Source organism: Sapajus apella, unplaced genomic scaffold (assembly GCF_009761245.1).
Source record: "Sapajus apella isolate SASKATOON/1434 unplaced genomic scaffold, GSC_monkey_1.0 scaffold1, whole genome shotgun sequence".
In the NCBI taxonomy this organism is placed as follows: domain Eukaryota; kingdom Metazoa; phylum Chordata; class Mammalia; order Primates; family Cebidae; genus Sapajus; species Sapajus apella.
This window is the reverse complement of record NW_022436941.1, coordinates 58,868,448-58,882,713: the sequence shown is the minus strand read 5'-3', so window position 1 is coordinate 58,882,713 and position 14,266 is coordinate 58,868,448. Positions and strand designations below refer to the sequence as shown.

Sequence of the window (14,266 nt, the reverse complement as noted above, 5' to 3'; positions counted from 1 at the left end):
CATTCACTCACTTGCCCTTGACTCACACGACCCTTGACTGCCTGGAAGTCTGTGATGAGTGGTGTTCCTGTGAACGAATACCCCGAGGGCCACACCCTGGTTCTGCTTCCCCTCAGTGCCACCCAGAATGACACCTGTGTGCTGTGGGGATCTGGCCCCATGTTCAGCCTCTCCTCGGCATCCTCCTGTTGGAAACCCTGCTGGGGGAAAGCACTCAGCATCCCTGAGAGACCAGGGAGGATCTGAGGCAGCTGGAACTTTCCGGCAGCTCCGTTCCTTGGGAGACAAAGGGGTCGACCCCATCTAGACATGCTGTCATATTTGCATGGTAAATCCTTGTGAGTGAAAGCAGAATCTTTATTTAAATGAGTGTCTGGTGCAGAACAGACACTCGATACATATGAATTGCCTTTAGCTGTGTGACCTTGGGCTATTAACATCTCTGTTTTTGAGTTCTCTCCTCTGTGACATGGGATACCTGCTTCTTGGGATTGTTTTGAAAAAAGTACCTAGCCCTTGAAAGTACTCTGATTTTGTTTTTCTCTCCTTGTTAAGATATGAAAAATGTCATAATAATTAGAGTTATCCAACAGTAACATGGTTGTTGGCAGGTGGTGAGATCCCTAGCACTGCTGGTATTTAAGAAGGGCTAAGGGAAAGGGATGCCTGAATTTCAGCTGAGGTAAATGACCTCTAAATTAGTCTCTCAAGTTCCTGACATTCATTCACTCAGCAGGCATTTAATGTTAACCTATCATGTGTGGGCCAGCGGGCTTGAGAACCAGGGCAAACTGGCCCAGTTCTACATCCACTGGGTCTTGTCCCTCTGAAGCATAGCGTGGACCCAGTGATTGTCCCTTATCCCTTTGATGCGTGGAATTCCCAGTGGTTGTCCACCCCTGACTAGAGCCTTGCTGAGCTTCTTACACTTTGCCCTCCAGCACGTGGAGGAGGGGAGGAAACCAAATTCATGCTCCTCATGAATTCCAGAATGTTCCCCACAACCCCATGCAAAAAGGGAAAGAGTTTCCTCCTCTTTCTTAGAGCATTCCCTTTAGAAAACTTGTAAATTATTGTGCTCCCCTTTGAAATGTATATAAATCTTTTTAAAAGCTAAGTAAGGGTCCAGTCAATTTTACAACCTAAGACTTTTTCTTCAAGGGCTTGGAAGTCACCTCTTTGAAAATGTAGACATCAAGGAAGATAGCTCTCTACCTCCCACTCTCAGTGGAAGGGCAGTGGGTAGTAGTTTCATTTAAGCACCTGGCTCCAAGTTGTAAAACTACCTGCTGTCATAGAGACTTAAGGAGTTTTATTTTTCCTTTTGATAAAGGCAATTAGTGAACACAAATGGCCACCCCAATTGCCAGGTGAATTTAGGATGAATTATGCTTGGTAAATGATGCTGCCAAGTCCTCTTACTTGAGTTAGTTTGGGAACATGTACGTAATAAATGAGTTCTGTCTGCTTGCCTATATAAAGGGTGGGATGCCTTTCTGTCTTTGCAATTTCCTTAGCAGAATGCTAAAGATGTGCGGCACTAGCTTCAAGTTTATTCAATAATGAAATCCTTTCTCTCCTATATCTTATAGACAGAAATTTCTGGGGTGGTAGGAAATTTAAATTATGTTTTCCCAACACCTAGCACTTGCTCCTCATCTGATTCTTCCTTCCCTATCTGCCTGCTCAGTCAGAACCCCTAAAAAAAAAAAGGAAACAGAAGGGCATGCACATTTATGCCCTGTACTCTGCTAAGGTCTTGCGTCTGTTCTCTGTGGGGTAGTGTTTGTTGGGTCACACAAGGAAATCTCTGAGGATGGGCACCATGAGCTTCCAGGGTTCATACAGCCTGTCATGGTCAAAAGGTCAGGAGCCTGCACTGGGCCACCCTAATTTGCAGATACCAGGAAACAGAGCAGCTCAAAATCAGACTTGTCAGTCTCACTTGGTGGCATTTGATAGGATTTTAATGTCCATGTCTGAAAGAAATGTCACATCATATAAGTATACTTTGTTCGAAAGTTTGTGGGTTTTATTTTGTGAGCCAAAGATTTATTTGTTCATTTCTTGCGTTTGAAGGACTCTTCAAGACATCCTTGGCCTGAGACTCCTTGCCATAGTCCCTACCTACTACACAACTGCAACAAGTCACTTTGCATGGTTTCCCCTCTGTCAATTTTACAGAGGCTGCCTACCCATCCCCTAGTTTCTTGTTGTCATCAACCTTAATTAGATTGATTTGGTGTTCAGCACAAAGGGCCTCCACCAACTGGACATACACAGGAGCATCACGGTTGGATGTGAGCACACAAAGATGGGCTTGGTTCTGCTCGCCCAGCATGCCAAAAAAGCCAAACACTGATGCTGGGATTTGCAGTGAGAAAAAGTCAGGCATTTAATTGCAGGATGCCAAGCTAGAAGAATGGGTACCTAGCATTTAACACCTGAGCTCCCTGGTAGCTTATAAGCAAGGTTTTTTTTTTTGAGATGGAGTTTTGCTCTTGTTACCCAGGCTGGAGTGCAATGGCGCGATCTCGGCTCACTGCAACCTCCGCCTCCTGGGTTCAGGCAATTCTCCTGCCTCAACCTCCTGAGTAGCTGGGATTACAGGCATGCGCCACCATGCCCAGATAATGTTTTTTTGTATTTTTGGTAGAGACGGGGTTTCACCATGTAGACCAGGATGGTCTTGATCTCTTGACCTCGTGATCCACCCGCCTCGGCCTCCCAAAGTGCTGGGATTACAGGCTTGAGCCACCGCACCCGGCTAAGCAAGGGTTTTTAAGGCAGGAGTGGGGGGTGGGTTTTCCAAAATGAGTTAAGAGCTAGTGAATTGCCGTATCTGTTTTTTGGTTTCAGTCTGAGGTCTATGACTGTGGTCAGCATTTTCTATCTGGTGTGGGAATTGGTTTCTGAAAATCAATGCAAGGGCATATATCAATATGCTATCTTTAGTTTCTATGGGGAATCAAACATTTTGTGACTCTGAGTTACTTGGGTGGCTTTTGTTTAAGTTATCTTCTTGTTTAGCAGGTTACTCATTAACTTCCCTAATTGCTGGTTGCAGGACTAGCTAGGTGCCTGGAACTTCCCTGAAAGGGACTGAGAGGGAAGTTCTTTTAAGGGAACTTAAAGGGACATAGAAATCCTTGATTTCTACAGTTGGCGGGTATGGGTAAGGGGAGGGGCCCAGGAGGGCCATAATCGGGGTCCCTGCTCCCTCTCACTGGGAAGACAATGCAAACAGTAGGAGTTAACAGGATAGAGATATGTGACATTGAGTTTGCCGGCAGATACCAAAAAGGCACGCAGCACAAGGGCAAATGAATAAGCAGCCTGAGAGTGCATGGGAACTGACAATGCTGTCATCTTGAGCTAGAAGGGAACAGATTTTGTGGAGATTGAGGGACCAGGCTGTGGTCCAATTAGGCAGGGAAAGATGGACAACAAAGTCCAAACTATAGGGGGCAATAAGAAGCAAGAAACAATAACAACTTTTTCTAAAACAAGTTAATAAGATTTATTGCATTAGCACAAAACAGAAACAGCAAACCAATATTTTAAAAAGTCATATACAGTATTTAATATTAGAATATACAAATGTATATATACACATGCGTTTTTCAAGTTGAGATCATGCAGGGTTCTAGCGCCCTGCAGCTGAATGTGAGGCAGGCTACTGTGTCCTGATGTTCTGGGGCCCCGTGACAGGTCCTGAATGATGTGTGCATGAACTGTGTGAGCTTTCATCAAATTCCTAACAGGATCTTTTTTTTTTTTTTTTTTCCTTTTTTGAGGCAGTTTCTATCACCCAGGCTGCAAGAGGGCAGTCGTGTGATCTCAGCTCACTGCAACCTCCGCCTCTCAGGTTCAAGTGATTCTCATTCCCCAGCCTCCTGAGTGGCTGGGATTACAGGCACGTGCCACCATGCCTGGCTAACATTTTTTTGTATTTTTAGTGGAGACAGAGTTTTGCCATGTTGGCCAGGCTGGTCTCGAACTCCTGACCTCAGGTGATCTGCCCACCTTGGCCTCCCAAAGTGCTGGGATTACAGGTGTGAGCCACCACGCCTGGTCTCTAATACAATCTTATGTAGTTGACATTTGCCTTTTTCCCCAAAAATAGATTGAATGAAGTGTTTCCCTTTGTCCTGTTTCACACTGAATGGGCTGGGGAGGAACCAGGGGGGATGTCTGAACCTTCTGCCAGTGGCTGGGAAGTTTTCTGCAAGTCCACCACAGTACAGGCCAGCAAGCCACTTTGAACTAACAGAAGTCACAAACCAAGTGAGATAAACTTCCTTAGTGTAATTCATGGAAATCACAAGACATAATTGCCTGCCTCACATCATTAACATCACCTGCCCCTTCCTGGTGTGGGCCTCCTGCGAGGAGGAACCACCATCCATGTGGGCCTTTCCATCTGCCTGCCCTGACCTGAGCAGTTCCACAGTCTGAAGGTCTCAGCCTGGTTGTAAGACAAATTAGAATCAGATGCAGATGTCATCAGCCTAGGATTTCCAGAGAGTTCTCGGACTGCCTTGAAAACACATTGGAGCCTCTTCACTACATACATTATAGTTACATGAAATGAGGCAGCTCTCTTTTAGGCTCTGCCCAAAGGAATTTCAATGTTGAAGACAGAATTGTGGATAAGACAATTCTTCTTCCCAGAGTGGACTAGTGCACTAGAGGAGGCTCCCAAAGGTTGCCACTGTGATGATACATAAGGGTATCAGTGGCTTGTCCTCGAACCTCTCACTGCCCCTCTTCCTCCACCGCTGGCTCCATCAAAGCACATACCTGAAAGGTGTTCTTTCATCACAGTGCTACACAGGAGGGGAAACCGATCATGCCATTTTTCCTTTGTTAGGATTCCTTTGTGTGAGCATGCATCCCCATTTTTTTTTCTTTTTTTGAGACAGTCTTACTCTGTTGCCCAGGCTGTAGTCCAGAGGCATAATCTCAACTCATTCAGCCTCCACCTCCCAGGTTCTAATTCCCCTGCTTCAGCCTCCCAAGTAGCTGGGATTAGAGGCACCCACAACCATGCCCAGCTAATTTTTGTTATTTTTAGTAGAGATGGGGTTTCGCCATGTTGGCCAGGCTGGTCTTGAACTCCTGACCTCAAGTGATCTGCCTGCCTGCTTCAGCCTCCCAAGTAGCTGGGATTACAGGCACCCACAACCATGCCCAGCTAATTTTTGTTATTTTTAGTAGAGATGCGGTTTTGCCATGTTGGCCAGGCTGGTCTTGAACTCCTGACCTCAAGTGATCTGCCTGCCTTGGCCTCCCAATATGTTCGAATAACAGGCATGAGACACCATGCTCGGCTGTGCATCGCTTTTCATGGAAACCCACCGACTGCCCTCCTCACCCTGCCTCTTGCCTCTCAAATAACACTTTTGGACAGTCTATTATATTCCTGCCTGCTTCCCACCTCTGTCCACCTTATAGCCTCCAGGAAGGAATCCTGGCTTTAGATCAAAGAGTCAAATGCCCAGTACAGCATCTGTGACATCAACACATGGAGGTCCAAAGTGCACCTGTGTTGAGGTTTTTTTTTTTTTTTGGCAGCTCTTGCAGGCTTTGACAGCTGGGGCAGGGCAGAACTACTTGTCAAGATCCAGAAAGGGGGTGGAAAGTGAGGGTAGCCACCTCCCAGAGAGCAAGAAGGGACAGTGGAGCTTGCTGGCCATGCAGAAAGAACATGGGAGGTGGAGTCAGACAGGTGTGCATTCAAATTCCATCTCCGTCACTCACTAGCAGTGTAACCCTGACAAGTCATTTAACTTCATAGAGGAGTATCTGACTTCATCTGGAAAATAGGACAACAGCATAGAATGTGCCTGGTACAGCAGGTACCCAGTGGTTCTCCATTCCTCTCTCCTTTCCTCCTCGTAATGCAAATATTACTCATTTGGGTGGAGACGTACACTGAAAGCCTGAGAGAGCAGCTACATCTGAGGTCATCTGCGAGTTGAAGAGAATGTGGGGAAGTTCATAGGGCACAATGTCACCACTGGGCATGGCAGTCCCTGTAGTGGTGCTGGGCAGAAATGGGGCCTGATAGCCAGGCCTTCACTGTAGGTGTTATGAAACCTTTGAAAGAGTCCCAGCAGCTAGCAGGATGGGAAAGCTGAGATGGGGTAGCAGGTAAGCAGGCAGAGGGCACAGCACGGCCAGAGCTGTGAGGAGTCGGAGCGGCTGCAGTGGGGGAGGCCCAGGGCCACCTCTGCCAGCAACGCTCTACTCTCCAACTGCTCTCGTACCAGTGGGCCCCAAAACCTAAGGGCCTCACCACCCTACCAACGGTAGGCCAGAAATCTCAGGCATCCCTGATTTTCTCTTACATTTCCAAACCATTAGAAAGACCTGTCAGTTCTGCTCCACAACAGAGTGCAAATACATTCTTCCTCATCCTCGCCGACCCACCTGGGTCTCAGCACCTCATCTCTCACCGGACAACCTCCAGGGCCTCTGACTGCTCTCTGCTTCCATTCTGCACATGTCCCTCTAAGCCATTCTCCCCTGGCAGCCAGAGCTGTCCCTGTAACTGATGAAATGAGTTCAGCTCCTCTCCGTTTGCAAGCACATCTGTTAATTTCCTCTGCACTGGAGTAAAATCCAGACTCCTTAGGGTGTTCTCAGGGCCCTGAGCAGCTGGCTCCCCTCAACCCCACCCCTCCACCCTTCCAGCAGTCCACTGTGATTTGCTCCCTGTGTTTCAGCCCCACTGACTTCCTTTCTGTCCTGGGGCAAGTCCAGAACTGTCCAGCTTTAAGGCTTTGCTGTTCTATTCTCTTTGCTCCTGACTAGCCTATTTAAAAGTAAATATCACTTCTACTTTCCCTGAATAATATCCTGCTTATTCCCTTTTTTGCACTCACCCCACCTATGATGATTTTGTTTCTTGACTGTCTGCCACAAATGAATTAGAAGCCCCCACAGGACAGAACTGTTTCTTTTGCTCACTTTTATATCATCGCCTAGCGCAGTGCCTGGCACTTAGTAGGTGATGGATGAATTCTGTGCTTCCTGCTTGGGCTAGAAGCCAATCCTAGGCTGTTTAACTGATCTAAGACGGCGCAGTGGTAGATGTGAGGCCGGAAAACAGGGCCAATTAGAATGGAGGGGATGGTGGGAAGGAACATGGGCAGCAGCGAAGTTGAGAAGCCAGATTCCCTCAGCCTTATGGTATCTAGCAGCCAGGGTTCCCTGGGAGAGGTCCTTGTGGACCCTACCTGCCAGGATTGGAAGTGTGGTCCTGTCACTCAACTGCTCATCATATGCTGACGGGTAAGTTGGATCAGCCAGCAAGGACCAACTACAAAACAAAACATTTGTGGAAAAGATGTGTGCTTCCTACAAGCTGTATGTGAGATGCTCCTGCTGTTTGCAATCCCCTCTGGCTACAGAAGTGGAGCCCACAGTGAGGCTGTCTGAATGCTTGAGGCTTTATCCCAGGGAGAAACATCCTGGCTGCTCTGGTTCCTCATCTCCTCTCCCTAGTGATCTCTGAACAGAACAGTTGTGTGTTATGATAATGCCCAGAACATGGAGGGAATTGAAAACATTAAAAAAGCTTTGCAAGTGAGCGTCGGATTTCTTTTTGTCCAAACTTCTGTCCTAATGGTTGCACAAGATATACTGACTTAAAACCATGTTTGGAAATTAAATACTATCTGCTTTGGTAGACACAGATAACCCCTTACAAACATACATCTTCCCAGCTTTGCTTATTTACGCCACATGTTGCCATGTGTGCAAATAACACGTCAAGCCTCTTGTGAGTAGGGGTTACAGCTGCAGAGAATGCTTATGTAACATTTGGGGCCTGGCAGGTAACAGGGAAATGTGAAAGCCAAAGCAATGTTCTGACTGCATGGTTTTTAAAAGACTTTATTTTTATTATTATTTTTCGTTTAAATATTTTATTTATTTTTTTTTCCCTTTTATTGCATTTTAGGTTTTGGGGTACATGTGAAGAACATGCAAAATTGTTGCATAGGAACACACGTGGCAGTGTGATTTGCTGCCTTCCTCCCCATCACCTACATCTGGCATCTCTCCCCTTGCTATCTCTCCCCAGCTCCCCACCCCCCACCGTCCCTCCCCTATTTCCCCCCAACTGACCCCAGTGTGTAGTGCTCCCCTCCCTGTGTCCATGTGTTCTCATTGTTCAACACCCGCCTATGAGTGAGAACATGCGGTGTTTGATCTTCTGCTCTTGTGTCAGTTTGCTGAGAATGATGGTTTCCAGGTTCATCCATGTCCCTACAAAGGACCCAAACTCATCGTTTTTGATGGCTGCATAATATTCCATGGTGTATATGTGCCACATTTTCCCTATCCAGTCTATCGTCGATGGGCATTTGGGTTGGTTCCAGGTCTTTGCTATTGTAAACAGTGCTGCAGTGAACATTCGTGTGCACGTGTCCTTATAGTAGAATGATTTGTAATCCTTTGGATATATACCCAGTAATGGGATTGCTGGGTCAAATGGAATTTCTATTTCTAGGTCCTTGAGGAATCGCCACACTGTCTTCCACAATGGTTGAACTAATTTACACTCCCACCAACAGTGTAAAAGTGTTCCTATTTCTCCACATCCTCTCCAGCATCTGTTGTCTCCAGATTTTTTAATGATCGCCATTCTAACTGGCATGAGATGGTATCTCAATGTAGTTTTGATTTGCATTTCTCTGATGACCAGTGATGATGAGCGTTTTTTCATGTTTGTTGGCCTCACGTATGTCTTCTTTTGTAAAGTGTCTGTTCATATCCTTTGCCCACTTTTGAATGGGCCTGTTAGTTTTTTTCTTGTAAATCTGTTTTAGTTCTTTGTAAATTTTAGATATCAGCCCTTTGTCAGATGGGTAAACTGCAAAAATTTTTTCCCAATCTGCTGGTTGCCGATTCACTCTAATGATTGTTTCTTTTGCTGTGCAGAAGCTGTGGAGTTAGATTAGGTCCCATTTGTCTATTTTGGCTTTTGTTGTCAATGCTTTTGGTGTTTTGGTCATGAAGTCCTTGCCTACACCTACGTCCTGAATGGTTTTGCCTAGATTTTCTTCTAGGGTTTTTATGGTGTTAGGTCTTATGTTTAAGTCTTTAATCCATCTGGAGTTAATTTTAATGTAAGGTGTCAGGAAGGGGTCCAGTTTCTCCTTTCTGCACATGGCTAGCCAGCTTTCCCAACACCATTTATTGAACAGGGAATCCTTTCCCCATTGCTTGTTTTTGTCTGGTTTGTCAAAGATCAGGTGGTTGTAGATATGTTGTGTAGCCTCTGAGACCTCTGTTCTGTTCCATTGGTCTATATCTCTGTTTTGGTACCAGTACCATGCTGTTTTGATTACTGTAGCCTTGTAGTATAGTTTGAAGTCTGGTAGTGTGATGCCCCCCGCTTTGTTCTTTTTGCTTAGAATTGACTTGGCTATGCGGGCTCTCTTTTGGTTTCATATGAAGTTTAAGGTGGTTTTTTCCAGTTCTGCAAAGAAGGTCATTGGTAGCTTGATGGGGATAGCATTGAATCTGTAAATTACTTTGGGCAGTATGGCCATTTTCACGATATTGATTCTTCCTAACCATGAACATGGAATGTTTCTCCATCTGTTTGTGTCCTCTCTTATTTCGTTGAGCAGTGGCTTGTAGTTCTCCTTGAAGAGGTCCTTTACATTCCTTGTTAGTTGTATTCCTAGGTATTTTATTCTCTTTGTGGCAATTGTGAATGGAAGTTTGTTCTTGATTTGGCTCTCTTTAAGTCTGTTATTGGTGTATAGGAATGCATGTGATTTTTGCACATTGATTTTGTATCCTGAGACTTTGCTGAACTTGCTTATCAGTTTCAGGAGGTTTGGGGCTGAGACGATGGGGTCTTCTAGATATACAATCATGTCGTCTGCAAATAGAGACAATTTGACTTCCTCCTTTCCTATTTGAATGCCCTTTATTTCTTTTTCTTGCCTGATTGCTCTGGCTAGAACTTCTAATACTATATTGAATAGCAGTGGTGAGAGCAGGCATCCTTGTCTGGTGCCACATTTCAAGGGGAATGCTTCCAGTTTTTGCCCATTCAATATGATATTGGCTGTTGGTTTGTCATAAATAGCTTTTATTATTTTGAGATACGTTCCATCGATACCTAGCTTATTGAGTGTTTTTAGCATAAAGGGCTGCTGAATTTTGTCAAAGGCCTTCTCTGCATCAATTGAGATAATCATGTGGTTTTTGTCTTTGGTTCTGTTTATGTGGTGAATTACGTTTATAGACTTGCGTATGTTGAACCAGCCTTGCATCCCCGGGATGAAGCCTACTTGATCATGGTGGATAAGCTTTTTGATGTGCTGTTGCAATCGGCTTGTCAGTATTTTATTGAAGATTTTTGCATCTATGTTCATCATGGATATTGGCCTGAAGTTTTCTTTTCTTGTTGAGTCTCTGCCGGGTTTTGGAATCAGGATGATGTTGGTCTCATAAAATGATTTGGGAAGAATTCCCTCTTTTTGTATTGTTTGGAATAGTTTCAGAAGGAATGGTACCAGCTCCTCTTTGTATGTGTGGTAGAATTCAGCTGTGAACTCATCTGGACCTGGGCTTTTTTTGGGTGGTAAGCTCTTAATTGCTGCCTCAACTTCAGACCTTGTTATGGGTCTGTTCAGGGTTTCGGCTTCTTCCTGGTTTAGGCTTGGCAGGAGGCAAGTGTCCAGGAATTTATCCATTTTTTCCAGGTTTATTAGTTTGTGTGCATAGAGTTGTTTGTAATAATCTCTGATGATGGTCTGAATTTCTGTGGAATCTGTGGTGATATCCCCTTTATCGTTTTTTATTGCATCAATTTGGTTATTCTCTCTTTTCTTTTTTATTAATCTGGCTAGTGGTCTATTTTGTTGATCTTTTCAAAAAACCAGCTCCTGGATTTACTGATTTTTTGAAGGGTTTTTTGTGTCTCTATCTCCTTCAGTTCTGCTCTGATCTTAGCTATTTCTTGTCTTCTGCTAGACTTTGAGTTTTTTTGATCTTTCTCCTCTAGCTCTTTCAGTTTTGATGATAGGGTGTCAACTTTTGATCTCTCCTTGCTTCTCATGTGGGCACTTATTGCTATATATTTTCCTCTAGAGACTGCTTTAAATGTGTCCCAGAGATTCTGGTATGTTGTATCTTCATTCTCGTTGGTTTCGAAGAACATCTTTATTTCTGCCTTCATTTCGTTGTTTATCCAGTCAACATTCAGGAGCAAGTTGTTCAGTTTCCATGAAGTTGTGCGGTTCTGAGTTAGTTCTTGAATTCTGAGTTCTAACTTGATTGCACTGTGGTCTGAGAGAGTGTTTGTTACGATTTCCGTTCTTTTGCATTTGCTGAGGAGTGATGTACTCCCAATTATGTGGTCAGTTTTAGAGTAGGTGTGATGTGGTGCTGAGAAGAATGTATATTCTGTGGATTTGGGGTGGAGAGTTCTGTAAATGTCTATCAGGTTTGCTTGGTCCAGGTCTGAGTTCAAGTCCTGGATATCTTGTTAATTTTCTGTCTGGTTGATCTGTCTAATGTTGACAATGGGGTGTTAAAGTCTCCCACTATTATTGTGTGGGAGTCTAAGTCACTTTGTAAGTCATTAAGAACTTGCCTTATGTATCTGGGTGCTCCTGTATTGGGTGCGTATATATTTAGGATCATTAGCTCTTCTTGTTGCATTGATCCTTTTACCATTATGTAATGTCCCTCTTTGTCTCTTATGATCTTTGTTGCTTTAAAGTCTAATTTATCAGAGATGAGAATTCCAACTCCTGCTTTTTTTTGCTCTCCATTTGCTTGGTAAATCTTCCTCCATCCCTTTATTTTGAGCCTTTGTGTATCCTTGCATGTGAGATGGGTTTCCTGGATACAGCACACCGATGGGTTTTGTCTTTTGATCCAATTTGCCAGTCTGTGTCTTTTGATTGGGGCATTTAGTCCATTTACATTTAGGGTTAATATTGTTATGTGTGAATTTGATCCTGCCATTTTGGTGCTAGCTGGCTGTTTTGCCCTTTAGTTGAGCTGGTACTTGTTGTTCCTTTATATGTGTAGAGCCTCTTTCAGGAGCTCTTGTAGAGCTGGCCTGGTGGTGACGAAATCTCTGAGTACTTGCATGTTCCCAAAGGATTTTATTTTTCCTTCACTTATGAAGCTTAGTTTGGCTGGATAGGAGATTCTGGGTTGAAAATTCTTTTCTTTAAGGATGTTGAATATTGGCCCCCATTCTCTTCTGGCTTGTAGGGTTTCTGCTGAGAGATCTGCTGTGAGTCTGATGGGCTTCCCTTTATGGGTAACCCGACCTTTCTCTCTGGCTGCCCTTAGTATTTTCTCCTTCATTTCGACCCTGGTGAATCTGACGATTATGTGCCTTGGGGTTGCTCTTCTTGACGAATATCTTTGTGGTGTTCTCTGAATTTCCTGGACTTGAATGTTTGCCTGCCTTGCTAGGTTGGGGAAGTTTTCCTGGATAATATCCTGAAGAGTATTTTCCAGCTTGGATTCTTCTCTTCGTCGCATTCGGGTACGCCTATCAGACGTAGATTAGGTCTTTTCACATAGTCCCACATTTCTTGGAGACTTTGTTCATTCCTTTTTACCCTTTTTTCTTCAGTCTTGCCTTCCCGTTTTATTTCATTGAGTTGATCTTCGACCTCTGATATCCTTTCTTCTGCTTGGTCCATTCGGCTGTTGATACTTGTGCATGCTTCACAAAGTTCTCGTGTTGCGTTTTTCAGTTCCATCAATTCACTTATATTCCTTTCTATTTTGTCCATTCTTGTTAGCATTTCGTCCAATCTTTTTTCAAGGTTCTTAGTTTCTTTGCATGTGGTTAGAACATGTTCTTTAAGTTCACAGAAGTTTCTTACTACCCACCTTCTGAAGTCTGATTCTGTCATTTCATCACACTCGTTCTCCATCCAACCTTGTTCCCTTGCTGGTGAGGAGTTGTGATCCCTTTTAGGAGGAGAGGTGTTCTGGTTTCGGGTGTTTTCATCCTTTTTGCGCTGGTTTCTTCCCATCTTTAAGGATTTATCTACCTGTCGACTTTGTAGTTGCTGGCTTTCAGATTGGGTCTCAAATCTTTCAGACTGACGTTCTGTTTGTTGATGATGAGGTTATTTCTGTTTCTTGGTTTTCCTTCTGACAGTCTGGCCCCTCTGCTGTAGGTCTGCTGAGGTTCACTCCAGGCCCTGTTTGCCTGGGGTTCACCTGCAGCAGCAGCTGAACAGCAAGGGTTGTTACCAGTTTTCTTCTTCTGCTATCTTTGTCCCAGAAGGATACCCGCCTAGTGTCAATCTGATCTCTCTTTTATGAGGTGTCTTTTTGGATATGTAGGGGTCAGGGAGCTGCTCGAGGAGACGGTCTCTTCTTTATAGGAGCTCAAATGGTGAGCTGCGAGCTCTGTTGTTGTTCATTCAGAGCTGCTGGGCAGGTACTTTTAGGTCTGCTGCAGCAGAACTCATAAACTGCTTTTTGTTCCCAGGAGCTCTGTCCCAGGGATTTAGGGCTTTATTTATGAGTTTCCGTTATGCTGCCGCCTTTTTTTTTTTTTTTTTTTCCTTCAGACCTGCCCAGCCTAGCAAGGAGGCAGCCTAGTCACTGTTGGCCTATAGCAGCTTTGCTGAGCTGCTGTGGACTCCGCCCCGCTGCCGAGTGAACTTCCCTGCAGTCCTGTTTATATGGGTGTAGTTAGAACTGCTTTGGGGATGGTGGCCCGCCTCTGTTGGGGCGGAGTCTCTGCTGTGGCGGGTTGCCTTGGCAACGGCGGGCTGCCTCAGCAATGGCGGGTTGCCTTGGCAACAGCGGGCTGCCTCGGTAATGGCGGACGCCCCTCCCCCACAGAGCTGGACCGTCCCGGGTTCAGCTGCGCTTGCTGTGAAACTCTCAATCCAGAGTTTCTGGTTGCTGTTCTTTTGTGGGGGTGAGACCAGCCGAGCCTGATCGCCTGGCTTCCTGCCTCAGAGCCTTTTTTAAGTTGGTGTTCCAGTCGCCTGTTGAAGAGGTGCCGGGGTCTGCTTGTTTTCCCCTTTGGCCACTCACTGCACTGGCTTAAACAGTGGCACTGAGGTTTGTGGCGCTTTTTTTTTTTTTTTGCCCTGGAATCTACTGTCCTGGTTCTCTGCTCAGTCCCCTTTTTGAACCGGCGTATGGGCGACTTCCCGTGGCTCCAATCGCCAGCCAAAAGGGCCCCCGGACCAGTGTATTTTGTACGGAGAACCGTGGCTCTGGGGCGCCGACAAAGCAGCCG

At 45.1% G+C, this 14,266-nt stretch overlaps 1 protein-coding gene and 1 long non-coding RNA gene across 3 annotated transcripts in view; one reads left to right on the top strand and one right to left on the bottom strand.

Moving 5' to 3' along the window:
- The window catches only part of LOC116550914, a 68,862-nt gene that overhangs the window by 2,594 nt on the left and 52,002 nt on the right, over window positions 1-14,266 (bottom strand). The window lies entirely within an intron of this gene.
- Window positions 1-14,266, top strand: part of CKMT2 (creatine kinase, mitochondrial 2) — a 44,470-nt gene that overhangs the window by 9,361 nt on the left and 20,843 nt on the right. The window lies entirely within an intron of this gene.